This window comes from Penaeus vannamei, chromosome 12 (assembly GCF_042767895.1).
Source record: "Penaeus vannamei isolate JL-2024 chromosome 12, ASM4276789v1, whole genome shotgun sequence".
NCBI classification, from domain to species: Eukaryota; Metazoa; Arthropoda; class Malacostraca; order Decapoda; family Penaeidae; genus Penaeus; species Penaeus vannamei.
Genome location: NC_091560.1, coordinates 32,387,840 through 32,410,835, shown reverse-complemented (window position 1 = coordinate 32,410,835; position 22,996 = coordinate 32,387,840).

Here is a 22,996-nt window from a genome sequence, read left to right as displayed (position 1 = left end):
TCTCACTTCATATTTTTGCTTTCTTCGAGTTAATATAGTACAAATGGGAAGCTACATTTTTGTATAACGTGTATTTGTATAGAAAAATAAATTGGAATGTTTATTGAAATATATTGATTTATAATGAACCTAAATTTGTTTAAATCATATCCGGATCGGCGCGTCACAGGTTGAAGACACCGACCAAAAAAAAAAAGGTTTGCTAATCACCTATTCCTAATTTGGAAAGTCTCAAACGCCATATCAGTACACCCAAAAGTTGTCCTCGATAATATAGCTTAGTTAATTTCGCTGTGTGCACACGAAACATGGTAGTTGTAATTTTATCTGGAGTTCAAGCTGAAAGCAACAGGGTTCAGAGTTCAGAGTTCAGAGCCATGGATCTTATCCACACCTTTAACCAGTGTATTGAGAAAACCACTGAATTCAATACAGTTTTTGTAAGTTACGACGAGACCTATGACTAAGGTTATCAGGCAATCCTACTTCCAGTGAGCTAGTAAATCGTACACGAATACATATTAGTGAGAATTTTTACAGAGACAACAGCAGTAACATTCTTATCATGATTATTATCATTATGGCAATAGCAAATTACAGTAACTATTATGATGATAATATGAACAATATTTTTTTGACAATTACAATTATTTTTTTAATGAAGAGGGAGACTGAAAAGAAAGAGAATGAAAGACATTCGTACTTTTTGTTTTGTTTTGTTTTTCATGGTAGATTTGAAACAATTCACGATTTAATTTCCATTGTGGCTTTTACTATTCCATCTTTGAATAAAGGAGAATAGACTAAAATATAGACATCATAAAAGGGACGCGAGGTAAACAGACAGACAAGCAGACAGACAGACAGAGATGGAAGAACGAGGGAGATGAAATGTTTTTATATTTCAAAGGATACATTTTTCTTAAATAGTTATGTAGTGAATAGCATGTCTGCCTCTGAGACAGTCGACTCGGGTTCAAATCTTTATGTGAACTATTAATCTACCTTTTTTCACACCAATATTTTTACTGCATACATTACTATGCACTCACTACTATTATTACTATGTGTAATCGTTATAGAATAGTACCAGACTGTGAACAGGGTGCTGTCGACCGTTATATTTTTGGTTCCTACAAATGCTCTCCTCAATTCGTTTTTAGCTTTCATCTATTAACTACAGTACATTTGGGAAATATCACTTTTTTATTATATGCGAATTTCTCTAAAATAAAGCAACTAGCTTTAAAACATGACAATTTATAATCAAACTAACTTGGAATTTCATTATGTCTACATCGGCGCGTACAGATTGAGGACTCCACAATATAAACATCTAAGGAGTGCTAATCACCTAATCTTAATTCGGAACGTGTCACGTGGTATATCATTTCACCCGGAAGGAGTTTATTTTGTGTACACACGCAACGTGGTAACTGGAATTTTATCAAAAGTTCAAGGTGAAAGCAAACCACGCACACAATAGGGTTCATAAACACTATAGGTTTTGTAGGCTATGATAAGATCTATAGTGAAGTGCAAGAAAAATTCTGCATTCAGTGAAATAGCAGGGCGTTCGCGAATATATACGTGAGATTTTTTTTTACAAAACCGAACAACAGCAGTATCATCATAAGTGTTATTATAATGATTATCATTAAGATAATGGCAAGTTATAATAATGATTGTTATATATGTAACATTTGTTAGATAATTATCTTCATTATAAGGGAGGAGAGAGGGAAGAGAAAGAGAATAACAGATAGAGAGGGAGGGAAGAGAAAGTGAGAGAAAGAACAGACATTTGTCATTTCCAAAGTATTTTTATGGTGTATCAAATTTGTTCACATTAACATACCCTTGCAGACTCAAAACACGCCACGTGAACTAGCGTCTTGACCTAGGCCAGGATTTACAACTGATACCAAAGTAATTCCGCAAAAGAATAAGACAACATTCTTGTAAAAGGACTGAATATGAATGCGTTTTGAAAACGGGCGGATCATGAAAATTCCCCTAATAACTTTACTGAAAAACAAATTTATAATCTTATACTCTTGTAATGACCCAGTGGTAATTTTCATATGAAAGAAAGAAAAGGACAAAGAACATAGGAAATAGGTAGGTGTTCCTATATACATATATAAAAAATTTGTTTAATTATTACCATCTAAGTCTCCGTGGTGCAGTGGATAGCATGACTGCCTCTTAATCAGTAGACTCGGGTTCAAATCCTGACGGAGACTAACACACATACACTTTTTAAATTATTTTTGAACTCATATTTTCAAGATTTAATTTTCAATGCAAATGTTATTGTGACATAATCGTCTATAAAATTTCAGACAGTGGAAGAGGTTCTTCTCTACTTACCACTGAATGTTTCATTTCACTTGCCACTCACGAATGCTACGGAAAAACGCTCTTCTCACTCCATATTTCAGCTTCCCTCGGGTTACTTTAGTACAACTGGGAATTTGCATTTTTGTCCAACGTGTTTTTCAAAAACATTTAGTTGTAATTAACCTAAATTCGTTTAAATCATATCCGTCACAGGTTGAAGATACCGGCCAGAATAAAGGATTGCTAATCACCTAATCTTCATTTGGAAAGTCTCAGCCGCCATATCACTGCACCCAGAAAGAGTTGTCCTCGATAAAGTAGCATAGTTAATTTCGCTGTGTACACACGAAACATGGTAATTCTAAGTTGAAGCTGAAAGCAACCGGGTTCGCAGTTGGATATACAGGAATGGATCATACCCACACCATTAGCCAGTGTATTGAGAAATCACTGAATTTAGTAGAACAATACAGTTTTTGTAGGTTACAATAAGATCTGTTATTAAGTGTACGTGGCAACTCTACTTTCAGTGAGTGCGAAGTGGAAAAGAAAAACATTCGTCCTTATTGTATTCTTTTCCAGAGTTAATTTGAAACAATTCACGATTCAGTTTAAATTCTTATTGTGGCTGTTAGCTTTCCATCTTTGTAAAAATGAGAAGAGACTAAAATATAGACATCTTAAAAGGGACAAGAGACAGACAGACAGAGATATAAGAACAAGGTAGGTGCAATTCATATTATTTCAGAGATTTTTTTTTTCTAAAATATTAGTTCCTGTTATGGATTGGATATCATGACTACCTCTGAAACAGTAGACTCGGGTTCAAATCGTGATGGGGACTATTGATCTACATTTTTTTCTCACCCATATATTTACAGCCTACATTTATTACTTTTACAATCACTACTATTATTGCTATGCATAATCGTAATAGAATAGTATTAGACTGTGAACAAGGTACCGTCGGAGGTTATATTTTGTTGCTACCCACAAATGGTCTTCTCAATCCGTAGTTTAGCTTTCATCTAGTAACTACAGTACATTTGTGAATTATCACTTTCCTAATCACTTTGGAACATGTCAGACGGGTCATGAGAATTATTTTAATTATATTACTGAAACACAAGGTTAAAAAAGAGACAGGTAGGCGCTGCTATTTGCATTAATAGAAATTCGTTTTCCTGAGATTTCGATAAAGTTTCGCCACAATATAAACATCTAAGGAGTGCTAATCACCTAATCTTAATTAGGAACGTGTCACGTGGTATATCATTTCTCCCGGAAGGAGTTTATTTTGTGTACACACGCAATATGGTAACTGTAATTTTATCAATAGTTCAAGGTGAAAGCAAACCACGCACACAATAGGGTTCATAAACACTATAGGTTTCGTAGGCTATGATAAGACCTGTGGCGAAGTGCAAGAGAAATTCTGCATTCACTGAAATACCAAGGCTTTCGAAAATATATAAGTGAATTTTTTTTTACAAAACCAATCAACAGCAGTATCATCATTAAATTGTTATTATAATTATTGGCATTAAGATAATGGCAAGTTTTAATATTAATTGTATATATAACATTTGTTAGACAATTATCTTCATTATAAGGGAGGAGAGAGGGAAGAGAAAGAGAATAAAAGATAGAGAGGGAGGGAAGAGAAAGTGAGAGAAAGAACAGACATTTGTCATTTCCAAAGTATTTTTATGGTGTATCAAATTTGTTCACATTAACATACCCTTGCAGACTCAAAACACGCCACGTGAACTAGCGTCTTGACCTAGGCCAGGATTTGCAACTGATATTAAAGTAATTCCGCAAAAGAATAAGACAACATTCTTGTAAAAGGACTGAATATGAATGCGTTTTGAAAACGGGCGGATCATGAAAATTCCCCAAATAACTTCACTGAAAAACAAATTTATAATCTTATACTCTTGTAATGACCCAGTGGTAATTTTCATATGAAAGAAAGAAAAGGACAAAGAACATAAGAAATAGGTAGGTGTTCCTATATACATATATAAAAATTTGTTTGAATATTACCATCTAAGTCTCCGTGGTGTAGTGGATAGCATGACTGCCTCTTAATCAGTAGACTCGGGTTCAAATCCTGACGGAGACTAACACACATACACTTTTTAAATTATTTTTGAACTCATATTTTCAAGATTTAATTTTCAATGCAAATGTTATTGTGACATAATCGTCTATAAAATGTCAGACAGTGGAAGAGGTTCTTCTCTACTTACCACTGAATGTTTCATTTCACTTGCCACTCATGAATGCTACGAAAAAACGCTCTTCTCACTCCATATTTTAGCTTCCCTCGAGTTACTTTAGTACAACTGGGAATTTGCATTTTTGTATAACGTGCTATTCAAAACCATTTAGTTGTAATTAACCTAAATTCGTTTAAATCATATCCGGATTGGCGCGTCACAGGTTGAAGATACCGGCCAGAATAAAGGATTGCTAATCACCTAATCTTCATTTGGAAAGTCTCAGCCGCCATATCACTGCACCCAGAAAGAGTTGTCCTCGATGAAATAGCATAGTTAATTTCGCTGTGTACACACGAAACATGGTAATTCTAAGTTGAAGCTGAAGGCAACCGGGTTCACAGTTGGATATACAGGAATGGATCATACCCACACCATTAGCCAGTGGATTGAGACATCACTGAATTTAGTAGAACTACAGTTTTTGTAGATTACAATAAGATCTGTTATTAAGTGTACGTGGCAACTCTACTTTCAGTGAGTGCGAAGCGGAAAAGAAAGACATTCGTCCTTATTGTATTCTTTTCCAGAGTTAATTTGAAACAATTCACGATTCAGTTTAAATTCTTATTGTGGCTGTTAGCTTTCCATCTCTTTGTAAATGAGAACAGACTAAAATATAGAGACATAAAAGGGACGAGAGACAGACAGACAGAGATATAAGAACAAGGTAGGTGCAATTCATATTATTTCAGAGATTTTTTTTTTCTAAAATATTAGTTCCTGTTATGGATTGGATATCATGACTACCTCTGAAACAGTAGACTCGGGTTCAAATCGTGATGGGGACTATTGATCTACATTTTTTTTCTCGCCCATATATTTACAGCCTACATTTATTACTTTTACAATCACTACTATTATTACTATGCGTACCGACAAATGGTCTTCTCAATCCGTAGTTTAGCTTTCATCTAGTAACTACAGTACATTTGTGAATTATCACTTTCGTAATCCCTTTGGAACATGTCAGACGGATCATGAGAATTATTTTAATTATATTACTGAAACCCAAGGTTAAAAAAGAGACAGGTAGGCGCTGCTATTTAACATACCCTTGCAGACTCAAAACACGCCACGTGAACTAGCGTCTTGACCAAGGCCAGGATTTACAACTGATACCAAAGTAATTCCGCGAAAGAATAAGACAACATTCCTGTAAAAGTACTGAATATGAATGCGTTTTGAAAACGGGCGGATCGTGAAAATTCCCCTAATAACTTTACTGAAAAACAAAATTGTAATTTTGTACTCTTGTAATGACCCAGTGATAATTTTCATATGAAAGAAAGAAAAGGACAAACAACATAGGAAATCCGTAGGCGTTCATATAGATATATATAAAAATTCGTTTAACTGTTACTATCTAAGTCTCCGTGGTGTAGTGGATAGCATGACTGCCTCTTAATCAGTAGACTCGGGTTCAAATCCTGACGGAGACTAACACACATACACTTTTTTAATTAATTTCGAACTCAAATATTTTTAAGATTTTATTTTCAGTGCAAATGTTATTGTGACATAATCGTCTATAAAATGGACAGTGGAAGAGGTTCTTCTCTATTTACCACTGAAGGTTTCATTTCACTTGCCATTCACGAATGCGACGGAAAAACGTTCTCACTCCATAATTTAGCTTACCTTGAGTTACTAAGCATTTTTGTATAAGGTGTATTTTTTATAGAATGACCGGATCGGCGCATCACAGATTGAACACACGACCGGAAAAAAGGTTTGCTAATCACCTAACTTTCCTTAGGAAAGTTTCAATCTCCATATTAGTACACCTAGAAGTTGTCCTCGATAATACAAGTTAATTTCGCTGTGTACATACGAAGCATGGTAATAGTATTTTATTTTATTTACACCATTAACCACTGTATTGTTTAGAAGTTTCCGTGGTAATGGATAGTATGACTGTCTCCTAATCAGTAGACTCGGGTTCAAATCCTGACGGAAACTATGGATATGCTTCTTTAAAATGTTCAAATCAATATTTTCTCTGCATACATTTTATTGATTTCATAATCAATGTTGTTATTAATGTTCGTAATTGTTCCAGAATAGTGCCAGGCTATTAACAGGGACTATGAGCTTACCTTCTAGCGTTATAGTTTACTGTTGCTGCCCACGAATGATAGAGAAAAATGCTTTTCTCATTTCCTATTTGATCTTTGATCTACACTAATGTTGAGAATTGACATTATTGTATTAGATGTAAATTTCTCTAATAAGAGCGATGGAAATGTAAATTAAAACATATCAATTAGCTTTGTTGGAATTAGATTACGTCTGCCACAAGTTGAGGACACTTCCCCGTAAACATTTCTAATCACTAGTGCTAATCACCTAATCTTAATTTGGAAAGTCTCGCATATCAGTACATCCAGAAGGATCTAAAACATACTCATTTTCCCTGTGTACACACGGAGCTTGGTAATTATGATTTTACTTCGACTTAAATCAAATCCGGATCGGCGCGTCACAAGTGGAACACACCGACCGGAAAAAAGGTTTGCTAATCACCTAATCTTAATCTGGAAAGTTACAAACACCATATCAGTACACCCAGAAGTTGTCCTCGATTATATAGCATAGTTAATGTTATCTAGAGTTCAAGCTGAAGCAATCGGGTTCATATTGGATATGAATAACTATAATGATAATAATATGAACAATATTTTTTGACAATTATGATTACTAAAGAGGGAGACGGAAAAGTAAGATAATGAAAGTTGAAACTTTCCTAAGTAAAGTTAGGTGATTAGCAAACCTTTTTTCCGGTCATGTGTTCAATCTGTGACGCGCCAATCCGGTAATTTAAAAAAAAATACACCTTATACAAAAATGCTTAGTAACTCAAGGTAAGCTAAAATATGGAGTGAGAACCTTTTTCCGTAGCATTCGTGAATGGCAAGTGAAATTAAGCATTCAGTGGTAAGTAGAGAAGAACCTCTTCCACTGTCGGACATTTTATAGATTATGTCACAATAACATTTGCACTTGAATTCGACAATAATTTAAAATTAGCTTCGTATGAGTCTCCGTCAGGATTTGAACCCGAGTCTACTGATTAAGAGGCAGTCATGCTATCCACTACACCACGGAGACTTAGATGGTAGCAGTTAAACGAATTATTATATATGCATATAGGAACGCCTACCTATTTCCTATGTTGTTTGTCCTTTTCTTTCATATGAAAATGATCACTGGGTCATTACAAGAGTACAAAATTATAATTTTGTTTTTCAGTAAAGTTATTTGGGGAATTTTCATGATCCGCCCGTTTTCAAAACGCATTCATATTCAGTACTTTTACAAGAATGTTGTCTTATTCTTTTGCGGAATTAGGTCAAGACGCTAGTTCACGTGGCGTGTTTTGAGTCTGCAAGGGTATGTTAATGTGAACAAATTTGATACACCATAAAAATTCTTTGGTAATTACAAACGTCTGTTCTTTCTCTCACTTTCTCTTCCCTCCCTCTCTCTTATTCTCTTTCTCTTCCCTCTCTCCTCCCTTATAATGAAGATAATTGTCTAACAAATGTTATATATCTTGCCATTATCTTAATGACAAGCATTATAATAACACTTATGATGATTCTGCTGTTGTTAGGCTTTGTGAAAATTCTCACTCATATATATTCGCGAACGCCCTGCTATTTCACTGAATGCAGAATTTTTCTTGCACTTCGCCACAGGTCTTATCATAGCCTACGAAACCTACAGTGTTTATGAACCCTATTGTGTGCGTGGTTTGCTTTCACCTTGAACTATTGATAAAATTCCAGTTACCATGTTGCGTGTGTACACAAAATAAACTCCTTCCGGGTGAAATGATATACCACGTGACACGTTCCTAATTAAGATTAGGTGATTAGCACTCCTTAGATGTTTGCGAGTAAGTGTCCTCAACCTGTGCGCGCCGATGCCGACATAATGAAATTCCAAGTTAGTTTAATTATAAATTGTCAAGTATTAATGCAAGTTGCCATCGCTTATTTTAGAGAAATTCGCATATAATAGAGAAGTGATATTTCCCAAATGTACTGTAGTTAATAGATGAAAGCTAAAAACGAATTGAGAAGAGCATTTGTAGGTACCAAAAACATAACGGTCGACAGCCCCTTGTTCACAGTCTGGTACTATTCTATAACGATTACACATGGTAATAATAGTAGTGAGTGCATAGTAATGTATGCAGTAAAAATATTGGTGTGAAAAAAGGTAGATTAATAGTCCACATAAAGATTTGAACCCGAGTCTACTGTTTCAGAGGCAGAAGTGCTACCCACTACATAACACGAACTATTTAAGAAAAATGTATCCTTTGAAATATAAAAACATTTCATCTCCCTTGTTCTTTCATCTCTGTCTGTCTGCCTGTCTATCTGTCTCTTTGCCTCGCGTCCCTTTTATGATGACTATATTTTAGTCTATTCTCCTTTATACAAAGATGGAATAGTAAAAGCCACAATGGAAATTAAATCGTGAATTGTTTCAAATCTACCATGAGAAACAAAACAAAAAGGACGAATGTCTTTCAATCTCTCTTTTCAGTCTCCCTCACCATTATAAAAATAATTGTAATTGTCAAAAATTACTGTTCATATTATCACCATAATATTTATTGTAATTTGCTATTGCCGTAATGATAATCATCATGATAATAATAATGTTACTGCTGTTGTCTCTGTAAAAATTCTCACTAATATGTATTCGTGTACGATTTACTAGCTCACTGGAAGTAGGATTGCCTCATAAACTTAGTCATAGGTCTTGTCGTAACCTACAAAAACTGTATTGAATTCAGTAGTTTTCTCAATACACTGGTTAAAGAATATATATATATATATATATATATATATATATATATATATATATATATATATATATATATATATATAACATTTCCTACACTACGTTGATATTAAATGTAAATACAGGTCTTCTGCCTAGTTCAAAAATCTAGTTCAAACGCATGAAAAATAGCAAAACGAGTATCTATATAACTAAATAACAGCACCTACTTCTTTCCTATGTTGTTTGTCTCTTTTTTCTTTCTTATGATATCACTACATTATGATATCATTACAATTATATACATTATATTATGATATACATTACATTATGATATCATTACAAGAGGAAGTACAATATTATCACTTTGTGTTTCAATAATGTTATCAAGATAATTTTCATGATCCGTCTGACACGTTCCTAATTAAGATTAGGTGATTAGCACTCCTTAGATGTTTGCGGGTAAGTGTCCTCAACCTGTGCCCGCCGATGCAGATATAATAAAAAAGTTAGGTTAATTATAAGTAAAATTGTTTCTTACTCTTAGTCATACGTCTTATTGAAACCTACAAAAAAACCGTAGTGTCCTATTGAATTCAGTGGTTTTCTCAATACACTTGTTTTTGGTGTGGATATGATCTTTGGCTGAATATCCAACTATGAACCCGGTTGCTTTCAGCTTGAACTCTAGTTACAATTACGATTACCATGTTTCGTGTGTACGTAGCGAAATTATTGAATATATTATCGAGGGCAACTTGTGTGTGTACTAATATGGAGTCTGAGTCGAAATGAGGATTAGGTGATTAGCAAACCTTTATTTCTGGTCGGTGTCTTCAACCTGTGACGCGCCGGTCCGGACATTAACGAATTTAGGTTAATTATCTTATCTTTGAATATACATTCCGATTTATTATTCTCTACAAATAACCATGTTATACAAAAATGCAAATTCCCAGTTGTGCTATAGTAACTCGAGGAAGGGCGTTTTCCGTAGCATTCGTGAGTGGCAACTGAAATAAAACTTTCAGTGTTAAATAGAGAAGAATCCCTTCCACTGCCTGACATTTTATAGACGATCATGTATGGTAACAATGGCACTGAAAATAAAATCTTAATCATATAATGTTTGAAAATAATAAAAAAAAAAAAAATGAAAATGTTAGTCTCCGTCAGGATTTGGACCCGAGTCTGGTGATTAAGAGGCAGCCATGCTATCCACTACACCACGGAGACTTAATTGATGTAAAAGTGAAACGAATTTGTATATACCTATATTGAAGCGCTTATTTCCAATGTTTGTTTTTCTTTTTCTTTCTTTCTTTTCTATGATAATTATTACTGCGTCATTACAGGAGGGAGTGCAAAATTATGATAGTTTTGTATTTCAGTAATGTTATTAGGGAATGTTCATGATCCGCCTGTTCTCAAAACGCATTCATATTCTGTATTATTACTATAATATTGCATTTATCTTTCACGGGATTAGTTTTTTATTTATTCAATTCCTGGCATAGGTCAACAGGCTAGTTCACGTGGCCTGTTTTGACAGTCTGTAAGGGTATAATAATATGAACAAATTTGATTCACCATAAGAATACTATGATAATGACGAACGTGTCTTTTATTCTTTTATCTCGCCTTCTCCTTTATCATGAAAATAACAATTGTTTAACAAATGTTATAACTATAATAATCATCATAACTTGCCCTTATCATAATCACAATCATTAATATAATACCAATGATACTGCTGTTGTTCCGCTTAAAAAAAAAATCAACCTGGTTGCTTTCAGCTTGAACTATAAATAAAATTACTATTACTATGTCTCATGTGTACACAGCGAAATTGAATATGCTGTATTATCAAGGACAACATCTGGGTGTATTGATTTGGCGTTTGAGACTTTCCAAATTAAGATTAGGTGATTAGCAAAACTGTTCTCTGTCGGTGTTTTCAAACTGTAACCCGCCGACCCGGATGTGACTTTAACGACTTAGGTTCAATTTAAATCAAGATTTTTGAATATACATTCCAATTTATTATTCTATACAAATACACGTTGGATACAAACATGCAAATTCACAGTTGTGCTATAGTAACTTGAGGAAAGCTAAATTATGGAAAAAAAAACGTTTTTTTCTGTAGCATTCGTGAATGGCAAGTGAAATCAACTTTCAGTGGTAAGTAGAGAACCCAGTTCACAGTCTGGCATTTTATAGATAATCATGTATGGTAACAACTGCAATGAAAATACAAATTTTAAGAATATAATATGTCTCAAAATAATTTTTAAAATGTATGTGTCATTGTCTCCGTCAGGATTTGAACCCGAGTCAACTGATTAAGAGGCAGTCATGCTATCCACTACACCACGAAGACGTAAGTAACAAAAATGCAAGACAAATTTGTATCTATGCATATAAGATGCGCCTACCTATTTCCTGTGTTGTTGTCTTTTTTCTTTTCTTTCTTTTCTATGATAATTTTCACTGGGTCATTACCGGGGGGGAGGGGGTACATAATTGTTATAATTTCGTTTTTCACTGATGTTATTAGGGGAATTTTCATGATCTGCCTGTTTTCACAACGCATTCATATTCAGTACTATTACAAAATTGTATTTAGCTTTTGCTTTTTTTTACTTCCACATCAATTGCAAATCCTGGCCTAGGTCAACACGCTAGTTCACGTGGCGTGTTTGGACGGTCTGGAACGGTGTGTTACTGTGAACAAATTCGATACATCATAAAATACTACGACAATGACGAACGTCTGTCTTTTATTCTCCTTTTCTCACTTTCTCTTCCCTCCCTCTTTTTTATTCTCTTTCCCTTCCCTCTCTCTCGTCCTCTCCGCCCTTATCAGGAAAACAATAATTGTCTAACAAATGTTATATATATCATAAATATAACATCATTATCGTAATTACAATCATTAAGATAACATTTAGTGATGATCCTGTTGCTGTTGATCTTTGCTAAAATTCTTACTCGTATATTCTCGAACGCCTTGCTAACTGAATGCAGAATTGCCTCTTACACTTCGCCATAGGTCTTAAACCCTACAAAAGCTGTGTAGTGTTTATGAACCCTGCTGTGTGCGTGGTTTGCTTTCACCTTGAACTCTAGATGAGATTACAGTTGCCATGTTCCGTGTGTACCCAACGAAGATAGACATTCCCTTTAATACAGAATAACTCCTTCCGGGTGTATTGATGCACCGTTTGACACGTTCCAAATAAAGAGTAGGTGATTAGCACAACTTTGCGGGTAACAACGGTACCCTGTTCACAGTGTGATACTTTTTTATAGCGATTATATATATTAATAATGGTAGTGCTTATAAAGGAAATAAATGTAGGCAGTGGAAATGTAGGTAATAAAATTATGTAAAAATTAAATCATTAATAGTCCACGTCAGAATTTGTTATTTTCATGATAAAGAAGGAGAGAGAAAGAGAATAAAAGACATGTTCGTCCTTATCTTGGTATTTTTATGGTGTATCAAAATAGTTCATATCAACATCTCCTTACAGACTGTCTGAACAAGCCGCGTGAACTAGCGTCTTGACTTAGGCCAGGATTTGCAATTGATATCACAGTAATGCCGCATAAAATAAATACAATATTCTTGTAATAGTACTGCATATGAATGCGTTTTGAAAACAGGCGGATCATGAAAATTCCCTCAATAACATTCCTGAAACACAAAATTATAATAATCTTATACTCCCTCCTGTAAGTAGCCAGTGATAATAATCATAGTAAAGAAATAAATTAGAAGAGAAAGACAGACAAATAACATAAATAGGAAGGCGCTCTCATAAGCATATATATAAATTCGTTTTACCTACGTATCTTGTAAGTTTCCGTGGTGCAGTGGATAGCATGACTGCCTCTTAATCAGTAGACTCGGGTTCAAATCCTGACGGAGACTAACACACATACACTTTTAAAATTATTTTCAAACGTTATATTTTTAAGATTTTATTTTCAGCGAAATTGTTACCATACACGATCGCCTACAAAATGTCAGACTGTGAACGGGGTTCTTCTCTACTTGCCAATGAATATTACATTTCACTTGCCACTCACGAATGCTTCGGAAAAACGCCTTTCTCACTCCATACATTTGCTTTCCTCGAGTGAGTATAGTGCAAATGGGAAGTTGCATTTTTGTATAACGTGTATTTGTATAGAAAAATAAATTGGAATGTATATGGAAAGATATTGATTTATAATGAACATAAATTTATTTAAATCTTACACGTCAAATCAGTACACACCCAAAAGTTGTTCTCGATAATATAGTTAATAAGTTAATTTCGCTGTTTATACACGAAACATGGTAATTGTAATTTTATCTAGAGTTCAAGCTTAAAGCAACCGGGTTCATAGTTGGATATTCAGCCATGGATCATATCAAAACTATTAACCAGTGTATTGTGAAAACTACTGAATTCAATACATTCTTTTGTAGGTTACGACAAGACCTATGACCAAGTTTATGAGGCAATCCTACTTCCAGTGAGCTAGTAAATCGTACACGAATACATATTAGTGAGAATTTTAACACAGAGACAACAGCAGTAACATTATTATTATCATGATTATTATCATAATGGCAATAGCAAATTACAGAAAATATTATGGTGATAATATGAACAATATTTTTTGACAATTACAATTATTTTTTTTAATGAAGAGGGAGACTGAAAAGAAAGATTGAAAGACATTCGTCCTTTTTGTTTTGTTTTGTTTTTCAATGTAGATTTGAAAAAAAATCACGATTTAATTTCCATTGTGGCTTTTACTATTCCATCTTTGTAAAAAGGAGAATAGACAAAAATATAGACATCATAAAAGGGACGCGAAGCAAAGAGACAAACAGATAGACAGGCAGACAGACAGACAGAGATGAAAGAACGAGGGAGATGAAATGTCTTTTATATTTCAAAGGATACATTTTTCTTAAATAGTTCGTGTTATGTAGTGGATAGCATGTCTGCCTCTGAAACAGTAGACTCGGTTTCAAATCTTTATGTGGACTATTAATCTACCTTTTTTTACACCAATATATTTACTGCATACATTACTATGCACTCATTACTATTATTACTATGTGTAATTGTTATAGAATAGTACCAGACTGTGAACAAGGAGCTGTCGACCGTTTATGTTTTTGGTTCCTACAAATGCTCTTCTCAATTCGTTTTTAGCTTTCATCTATTAACTACAGTACATTGAGACATGACAATTTATAATTAAACAAACTTGGAATTTCATTATGTCTCAATCGGCGCGCACAGGTTGAGGACACTTACTCGCAAACATCTAAGGAGTGCTAATCACCTAATCTTAATTAGGAACGTGTCACGTGGTATATCATTTCACCCGGAAGGAGTTTATTTTGTGTACACTCGCAACGTGGTAACTGGAATTTTATCAATAGTTCAAGGTGAAAGCAAACCACGCACACAATAGGGTTCATAAACACTGTATAGGTTTCGTAGGCTATGATAAGACCTGTGGCGAAGTGCAAGAGAAATTCTGCATTCAGTGAAATAGCAGGGCGTTCGCGAATATATATGAGTGAGAATTTTTACAAAACCGAACAAAAGCAGTATCATCATAAGTATTGTTATAATGATTGGCATTAATATAATGGCAAGTTATAATAATAATTGTTACATATATAGCATTTGTTAGACATTTATCTTCATTATAAGGGAGGAGAGAGGGAAGAGAAAAAGAATAAAAGAGAGAGAGAGGGAAGAAAAAGTGAGAAAAAGGGAAGAGAAAGTGAGAGAAAGAACAGACGTTTGTCATTACCAAAGTATTTTTATGGTGTATCAAATTTGTTCACATTAACATACCTTTGCAGACTCAAAACACGCCACGTGAACTAGCGTCTTGACCTAGGCCAGGTTTTGCAACTGATACCAAAGTAATTCCGCAAAAGAATAAGACAACATTCTTGTAAAAGTACTGAATATGAATGCGTTTTGAAAACGGGCGGATCATGAAAATTCCCCTAATAACTTTACTGAAAAACAAAATTATTGTTTTGTACTCTTGCAATGAAAGAAAGAAAAGGACAAACAACATAGGAAATAGGTAGGCGTTCACTATATACATATATAAAAATATTTGTTTAACTACTTTCATCTAAGTCTCCGTGGTGTAGTGGATAGCATGACTGCCTCTTAATCAGTAGACTCGGGTTCAAATCCTGACGGAGACTAACACACATACACTTTTTAAATTATTTTCGAACTCATTTTATTTTCAGTGCAAATGTTACTGACATAATAAATTGTGACATAATCGTCTATAAATGTCAGACAATGGAAGGGGTTCTTCTCTACTTACCACTGAATGTTTCATTTCACTTGCCATTCACGAATGCGACGGAAAAACGTTCTCACTCCATATTTTAGCTTACCTTGAGTTACTAAGCATTTTTGTATAAGGTGTATTTTTATAGAATGGCCGAATCGGCGCGTCACAGATTGAACACATGACCGGAAAAAAAGATTTGCTAATCACCTAACTTTCCTTAGGAAAGTTTCAATCTCCATATTAGTACACCTACAAGTTGTCCTCGATAATACAAGTTAATTTCGCTGTGTACATGCGAAGTATTGTAATGATATTTTATTTTATGTACACTATTAACCACTGTAATGTTTAGAAGTTTTCGTGTTGTAAAGGATAGCATGACTGTCTCCTAATCAGTAGACTCGGGTTCAAATCCTGACGGAAACTATGGATGTTCTCTTTAAAATTTTCAAATCAATATTTTCTCTGCATACATTTTATTGCTTTCATAATCACTGTTGTTATTAATGTTCGTAATTGTTCCAAAATAGTGCCACACTATTAACAGGGACTTTGAGCTTACCTTCTAGCTTACCTTCTAGCGTTATAGTTTACTGTTGCTGCCCACGAATGATAGAGAAAAATGCTTTTCTCAATTCCTATTTGATCTTTGATCTACACTAATGTTGGAAATTGACATTATTGTATTAGATGTAAATTTCTATAATAAGATCGATGGAAATGTATATTAAGACATATCAATTAGCTTTGTTGGAGTTATATTACGTCTGCCACAAGTTGAGGACACTTCCCCGTAAACATTTCAGGAGTGCTAATCACCTAATCTTAATTTGGAGTCTCGTATATCAGTACATCCAGAAGGATATAAAACATACTCATTTTCCCTGTGTACACACGGAGCTTGGTAATTATAATTTTCCTTCGACTTAAATCAAATCCGGATCGGCGCGTCACAAGTGGAACACACCGACCGGAAAAAGGATTTGCTAATCACCTAATATTAATCTGGAAAGTTACAAACACCATATCAGTACACCCAGAAATTGACCTCGATTATATAGCATATTTAATGTTATCTAGAGTTCAAACTGAAGCAATCGGGTTCATATTGGATATGAATAACTATAATGATAATATGAACAATATTCTTTGACAATTATGATTACTGAAGAGGGAGACGGAAAAGTAAGATCATGAAAGTTGAAACTTTCCTAAGTAAAGTTAGGTGATTAGCAAACCTTTTTTTCCGGTCATGTGTTCAATCTGTGACGCGCCAATCCGGTCATTTTTTTTTAAATACACCTTATACAAAAATGCTTAGTAACTCAAGGTAAGCTAAAATATGGAGTGAGAACGTTTTTCCGTCGCATTCGTGAATGGCAAGTGAAATGAAACATTCAGTGGTAAGTAGAGAAGAACCTCTTCCACTGTCTGACATTTTATAGAAGATTATGTCACAATAACAATTGTCACAATAACATTTGCACTGAAAATAAAATCTTAAAAATATAATATGAATTCGACAATAATTTAAAAAGTAGCTACGTATGAGTCTCCGTCAGGATTTGAACCCGAGTCTACTGATTAAGAGGCAGTCATGCTATCCACTACACCACGGAGGCAGATGATAATGTTAAACAAATCTTTGTATATCCATATAGGAACGCCTACCTATTTCCTATGCAGTTTGTCCTTTTCTTTCATATGAAAATGATCACTGGGTCATTACAAGAGTACAAAATTATAATTTTGTTTTTCAGTAAAGTTATTAGGGGAATTTTCATGATCCGCCCGTTTTCAAAACGCATTCATATTCAGTCCTTTTACAAGAATGTTGTCTTATTCTTTTGCGGATTACTTTGGTATCAGTTGTAAATCCTGGCCTTGGTCAAGACGCTAGTTCACGTAGCATGTTTTGAGTCTGCAAGGGTATGTTAACAAATTTACAAACAAATTTAATACACCATAAAAATACTTTGGTAATGACAAACGTCTGTTCTTTCTCTCACGTTCTCTACCCTCCATTTCTCCCTCTCCTCCCTTATAATGAAGATAATTATCTAACAAATGTTATATATATAACAATCATTATTATAACTTGCCATTATCTTAATGCCAATAATTATAATAACACTTATGATGATACTGCTGTTGTTAGGCTTTGTAAAAATTCTCACTCATATATATTCGCGAACGCCCTGCTATTTCACTGAATGCAGAATTTCTCTTGCACTTCGCCACAGGTCTTATCATAGCCTACGAAACCTATACAGTGTTTATGAACCCTATTGTGTGCGTGGTTTGCTTTCACCTTGAACTATTGATAAAATTACAGTTACCATGTTGCGTGTGTACACAAAATAAACTCCTTCCGGGTGAAATGATATACCACGTGACACGTTCCTAATTAAGATTAGGTAATTACCACTCCTTAGATGTTTGCGAGTAAGTGTCCTCAACCTGTGCGCGCCGATGTAGACATAATGAAATTCCAAGTTTGTTTAATTATAAATTGTCAAGTATTAATGCAAGTTGCCATCGCTTATTTTAGAGAAATTCGCATATAATAGAAAAGTGATATTTCCCAAATGTACTATAGTTAATAGATGAAATCTAAAAACGAATTGAGAAGAGTATTTGTAGGAACCAAAAACATAAACGGTCGACAGCACCCTGTTCACAGTCTGGTACTATTCTATAATGATTACACATAGTAATAATAGTAGTGAGTGCATAGTAATAAATGTATGTAGTAAAAATATTGGTGTGAAAAAAGGTAGATTAATAGTCCACATAAAGATTTGAAACCGAGTCTACTGTTTCAGAGGCAGACATGCCATCCACTACATAACTATTTAAGAAAAATGTATCCTTTGAAATATAAAAAACATTTCATCTATCTCGTTCTTTCATCTCTCTCAATAAAAAAATAAATCGTGAATTGTTTCAAATCTACCATGAAAAACAAAACAAAACAAAAACGACGAATGTCTTTCAATCTCTTTCTTTTCACTCCCTTTTCTTTTTAAAAATAACTGTAATTGTCAAAGAAAAACTGTTCATATTATCACCATAATAATTACTGCAATTTGCTAATGCCATAATGATAATAATAATGTTACGGCTTTTGTTTCTGTGTAAAAATTCTCACTAATATGTATTCGTGTACGATTTACTAGCTCACTAGAAGTAGAATTGCCTCATAAACTTAGTCATAGGTCTTGTCGTAACCTACAAAAGAATGTATTGAATTCAGTAGTTTTCACAATACACTGTTAATAGTTTTGATATGACCCATGGCTGAATATCCAACTATGAACCCGGTTGCTTTAAGCTTGAACTCTAGATAAAATTAAAATTACCATGTTTCGTGTATAAACAGCGAAATTAACTAAGCTATATTATCGAGGACAACATTGGGTGTTTACTGATTTGACGTGTAAGATTTAAATAAATTTATGTTTATTATAAATCAATATCTTTCCATATACATTTAAATATATTTTTCTATACAAATACACGTTATACAAAAATGCAACTTCCCATTTGTACTTTACTAACTCGAGGAAAGCAAATGTATGGAGTGAGAAGGGCGTCTTTCCGAAGCATTCGTGAGTGGCAAGTGAAATGTAATATTAATTGGCAAGTAGAGAAGAACCCCGTTCATAGTCTGACATTTTGTAGGCGATCGTGTATGCCAACAATTTCGCTGAAAATAAAATCTTAACGTTTGAAAATAGTTTTAAAAGTGTATGTATGTTAGGCTCCGTCAGGATTTGAACCCGAGTCTACTGATTAAGAGGCAGTCATGCTATCCACTGCACCACGGAGACTTACAAGATATGAAGGTAAAATGAATTTATATATATGCTTATGAGAGCGCCTTCCTATTTATGTTATTTGTCTGTCTTTCTCTTCTAATTTATTTCTTTACTATGATTATTATCACTGGCTACTTACAGGAGGGAGTATAAGATTATTATAATTTTGTGTTTCAGTAATGTTATTGAGGGAATTTTCATGATCCGCCTGTTTTCAAAACGCATTCATATGCAGTACTTTTACAAGAATATGATATTTATTTTATGCGGCATTACTGTGATATCAATTGCAAATCCTGGCCTAAGTCAAGACGCTAGTTCACGCGGCTTGTTCAGACAGTCTGTAAGGAGATGTTGATATGAACAAATTTGATACACCATAAAAATACTAAGGTAAGGACGAACATGTCTGTTATTCTCTTTCTGTCTCCTTCCAAACATGAAAATAACAAATTCTGACATGGACTATTAATAATTTAATTTTTACATAATTTTATTACCCATATTTCCACTGCCTACATTTATTCCCTTTATAAGCACTACCATTATTAATATATATAATCGCTATAAAAAAGTATCAGACTGTGAACAGGGTACCGTTGTTACCCGCAAAGTTGTGCTAATCACCTACTCTTTATTTGGAACGTGTCAAACGGTGTATCAATACACCCGGAAGGAGTTATTCTCGATTAAAGGGAATGTCTATCTTCGTTGGGTACACACGGAACATGGCAACTGTAATCTCATCAAGAGTTCAAGGTGAAAGCAAACCGCGCACACAGCAGGGTTCATAAACACTTCACAGCTTTTGTAGGCTTTAAGACCTATGGCGAAGTGTAAGAGGCAATTCTGCATTCAGTTAGCAAGGCGTTCGAGAATATATGAGTAAGAATTTTAGCAAAGATTAACAGCAGCAGGATCATCATCACTAAATGTTATCTTAGTGTTTGTAATTACGATAATGGTGTTATATTTATGATATATATAACATTTGTTAGACAATTATTGTTTTCCTGATAAGGGCGGAGAGGATGAGAGAGAGGGAAGTGAAAGAGAATAAAAAAGAGAGAGGGAGGGAAGAGAAAGTGAGAAAAGGAGAATACAAGACAGACGTACGTCATTATCGTAGTATTTTATGGTGTATCAAATTTGTTCACATTAACACCGTTCCAGACCGTCCAAACACGCCACGTGAACTAGCGTCTTGACCTTGGCCAGGATTTGCAATTGATATGGAAATAATTCCGCAAAAGCTAAATACAATTTTGTAATAGTACTGAATATGAATGCGTTCTGAAAACTGGCAGATCATGAAAATTCCCCTAATAACATCAGTGAAAAACGAAATTATAACAATTATGTACCCCCCCCCCCGGTAATGACCCAGTGAAAATTATCATAGAAAAGAAAAAGACAAACAACACAGGAAATAGGTAGGCGCATCTTATATGCATAGATACAAATTCGGGTTACAGTTTGGAAACACCGACAGAGAACAGTTTTGCTAATCACCTAATCATAATTTGGAAAGTCTTTAACGCCAAATCAATACACTTAGATGTTGTCCTTGATAATACAACATAATCAGTTTCGCTGTGTACACACGAGACATAGTAATAGTAATTTTATCTATAGTTCAGGCTGAAAGCAACCAGGTTAAATTTTTTTAAGCGGAACAACAGCAGTATCATTGGTATTATATTAATGATTGTGATTATGATAAGGGCAAGTTATGATAATTATTATACTTATAACATTTGTTAAACAATTATTGTTTTCATGATAAAGGAGGAGAAGGAGAGATAAAAGAATAAAAGACACGTTCGTCATTATCATAGTATTCTTATGGTGAATTAAATTTGTTCATATTGTTATACCCTTACAGACTGTCAAAACAGGCCACGTGAACTAGCCTGTTGACCTATGCCAGGAATTGAATTACAGTTGATAAAAAAAACTAATCCCGTGAAAGATAAATGCAATATTATAGTAATAATACAGAATATGAATGCGTTTTGAGAACAGGCGGATCATGAACATTCCCTAATAACATTACTGAAATACAAAACTATCATAATTTTGCACTCCCTCCTGTAATGACCCAGTGATAATTATCATAGAAAAGAAAGAAAGAAAAAAGAAAAACAAACATTGGAAATAAGCGCTTCAATATAGATATATACAAATTCGTTTCACTTTTACATCAATTAAGTCTCCGTGGTGTAGTGGATAGCATGGCTGCCTCTTAATCAGCTTAATCCAATTAATGTTCGTTTTAGCTCACTAAAAGTAGAATTGCCTCATAAACTTAGTCATAGGTCTTAATTGTCAAAAAATATTGCTCATATTATCATCATAATAGTTACTGTAATTTGCTATTGCCATAATGATAATAATCATGATAACAATAATAATGTTCCTGCTGTTGTCTCTGTAAAAATTCTCACTAATATGTATTCTTGTGCGCTTTACTAGCTCGCTAAAAGTAGGATTGCTTCATAAACTTAGTCATAAGTCTTGTCGTAACCTACAAAAACTGTATTGAATTCAGTAGTTTTCACAATACACTGGTTAATAGTTTTGATATGATCCATGGCTGAATATCCAACTATGAACCCGGTTGCTTTAAGCTTGAACTCTAGATAAAATTACAATTACCATGTTTCGTGTATAAACAGCGAAATTAACTTATTAACTATATTATCGAGAACAACTTTTGGGTTTACTGATTTGACGTGTGAGATTTAAATAAATTTATGTTCATTATAAATCAATATCTTTCCATATACATTCAAATATATTTTTCTATACAAATACACGTTATACAAAAATGCAACTTACTTATACTAACTCGAGGAAAGCAAATGTATGGAGTGAGAAAGTCGTTTTTCCGAAGCATTCGTGAGTGGCAAGTGAAATGTAATATTCATTGGCAAGTAGAGAAGAACCCCGTTCACAGTCTGACATTTTGTAGGCGATCGTGTATGGTAACAATTTCGCTGAAAATAAAATCTTAACGTTTGAAAATAGTTTTAAAAGTGTATGTGATTTAGTCTCCGTCAGGATTTGAACCCGAGTCTACTGATTAAGAGGCAGTCATGCTATCCACTACACCACGGAAACTTACAAGATATGAAGGTAAAACGAATTTATATATATGCTTATGAGAGCGCCTTCCTATTTATGTTATTTGTCTGTCTTTCTCTTCTAATTTATTTCTTTACTATGATTATTATCACTGGCTACTTACAGGAGGGAGTATAAGATTATTATAATTTTGTGTTTCAGTAATGTTATTGGAATTTTAATGATCCGCCTGTTTTCAAAACGCATTCATATGCAGTACTATTACAAGAATGTGGTATTTATTTTATGCGGCATTACTGTGATATCAATTGCAAA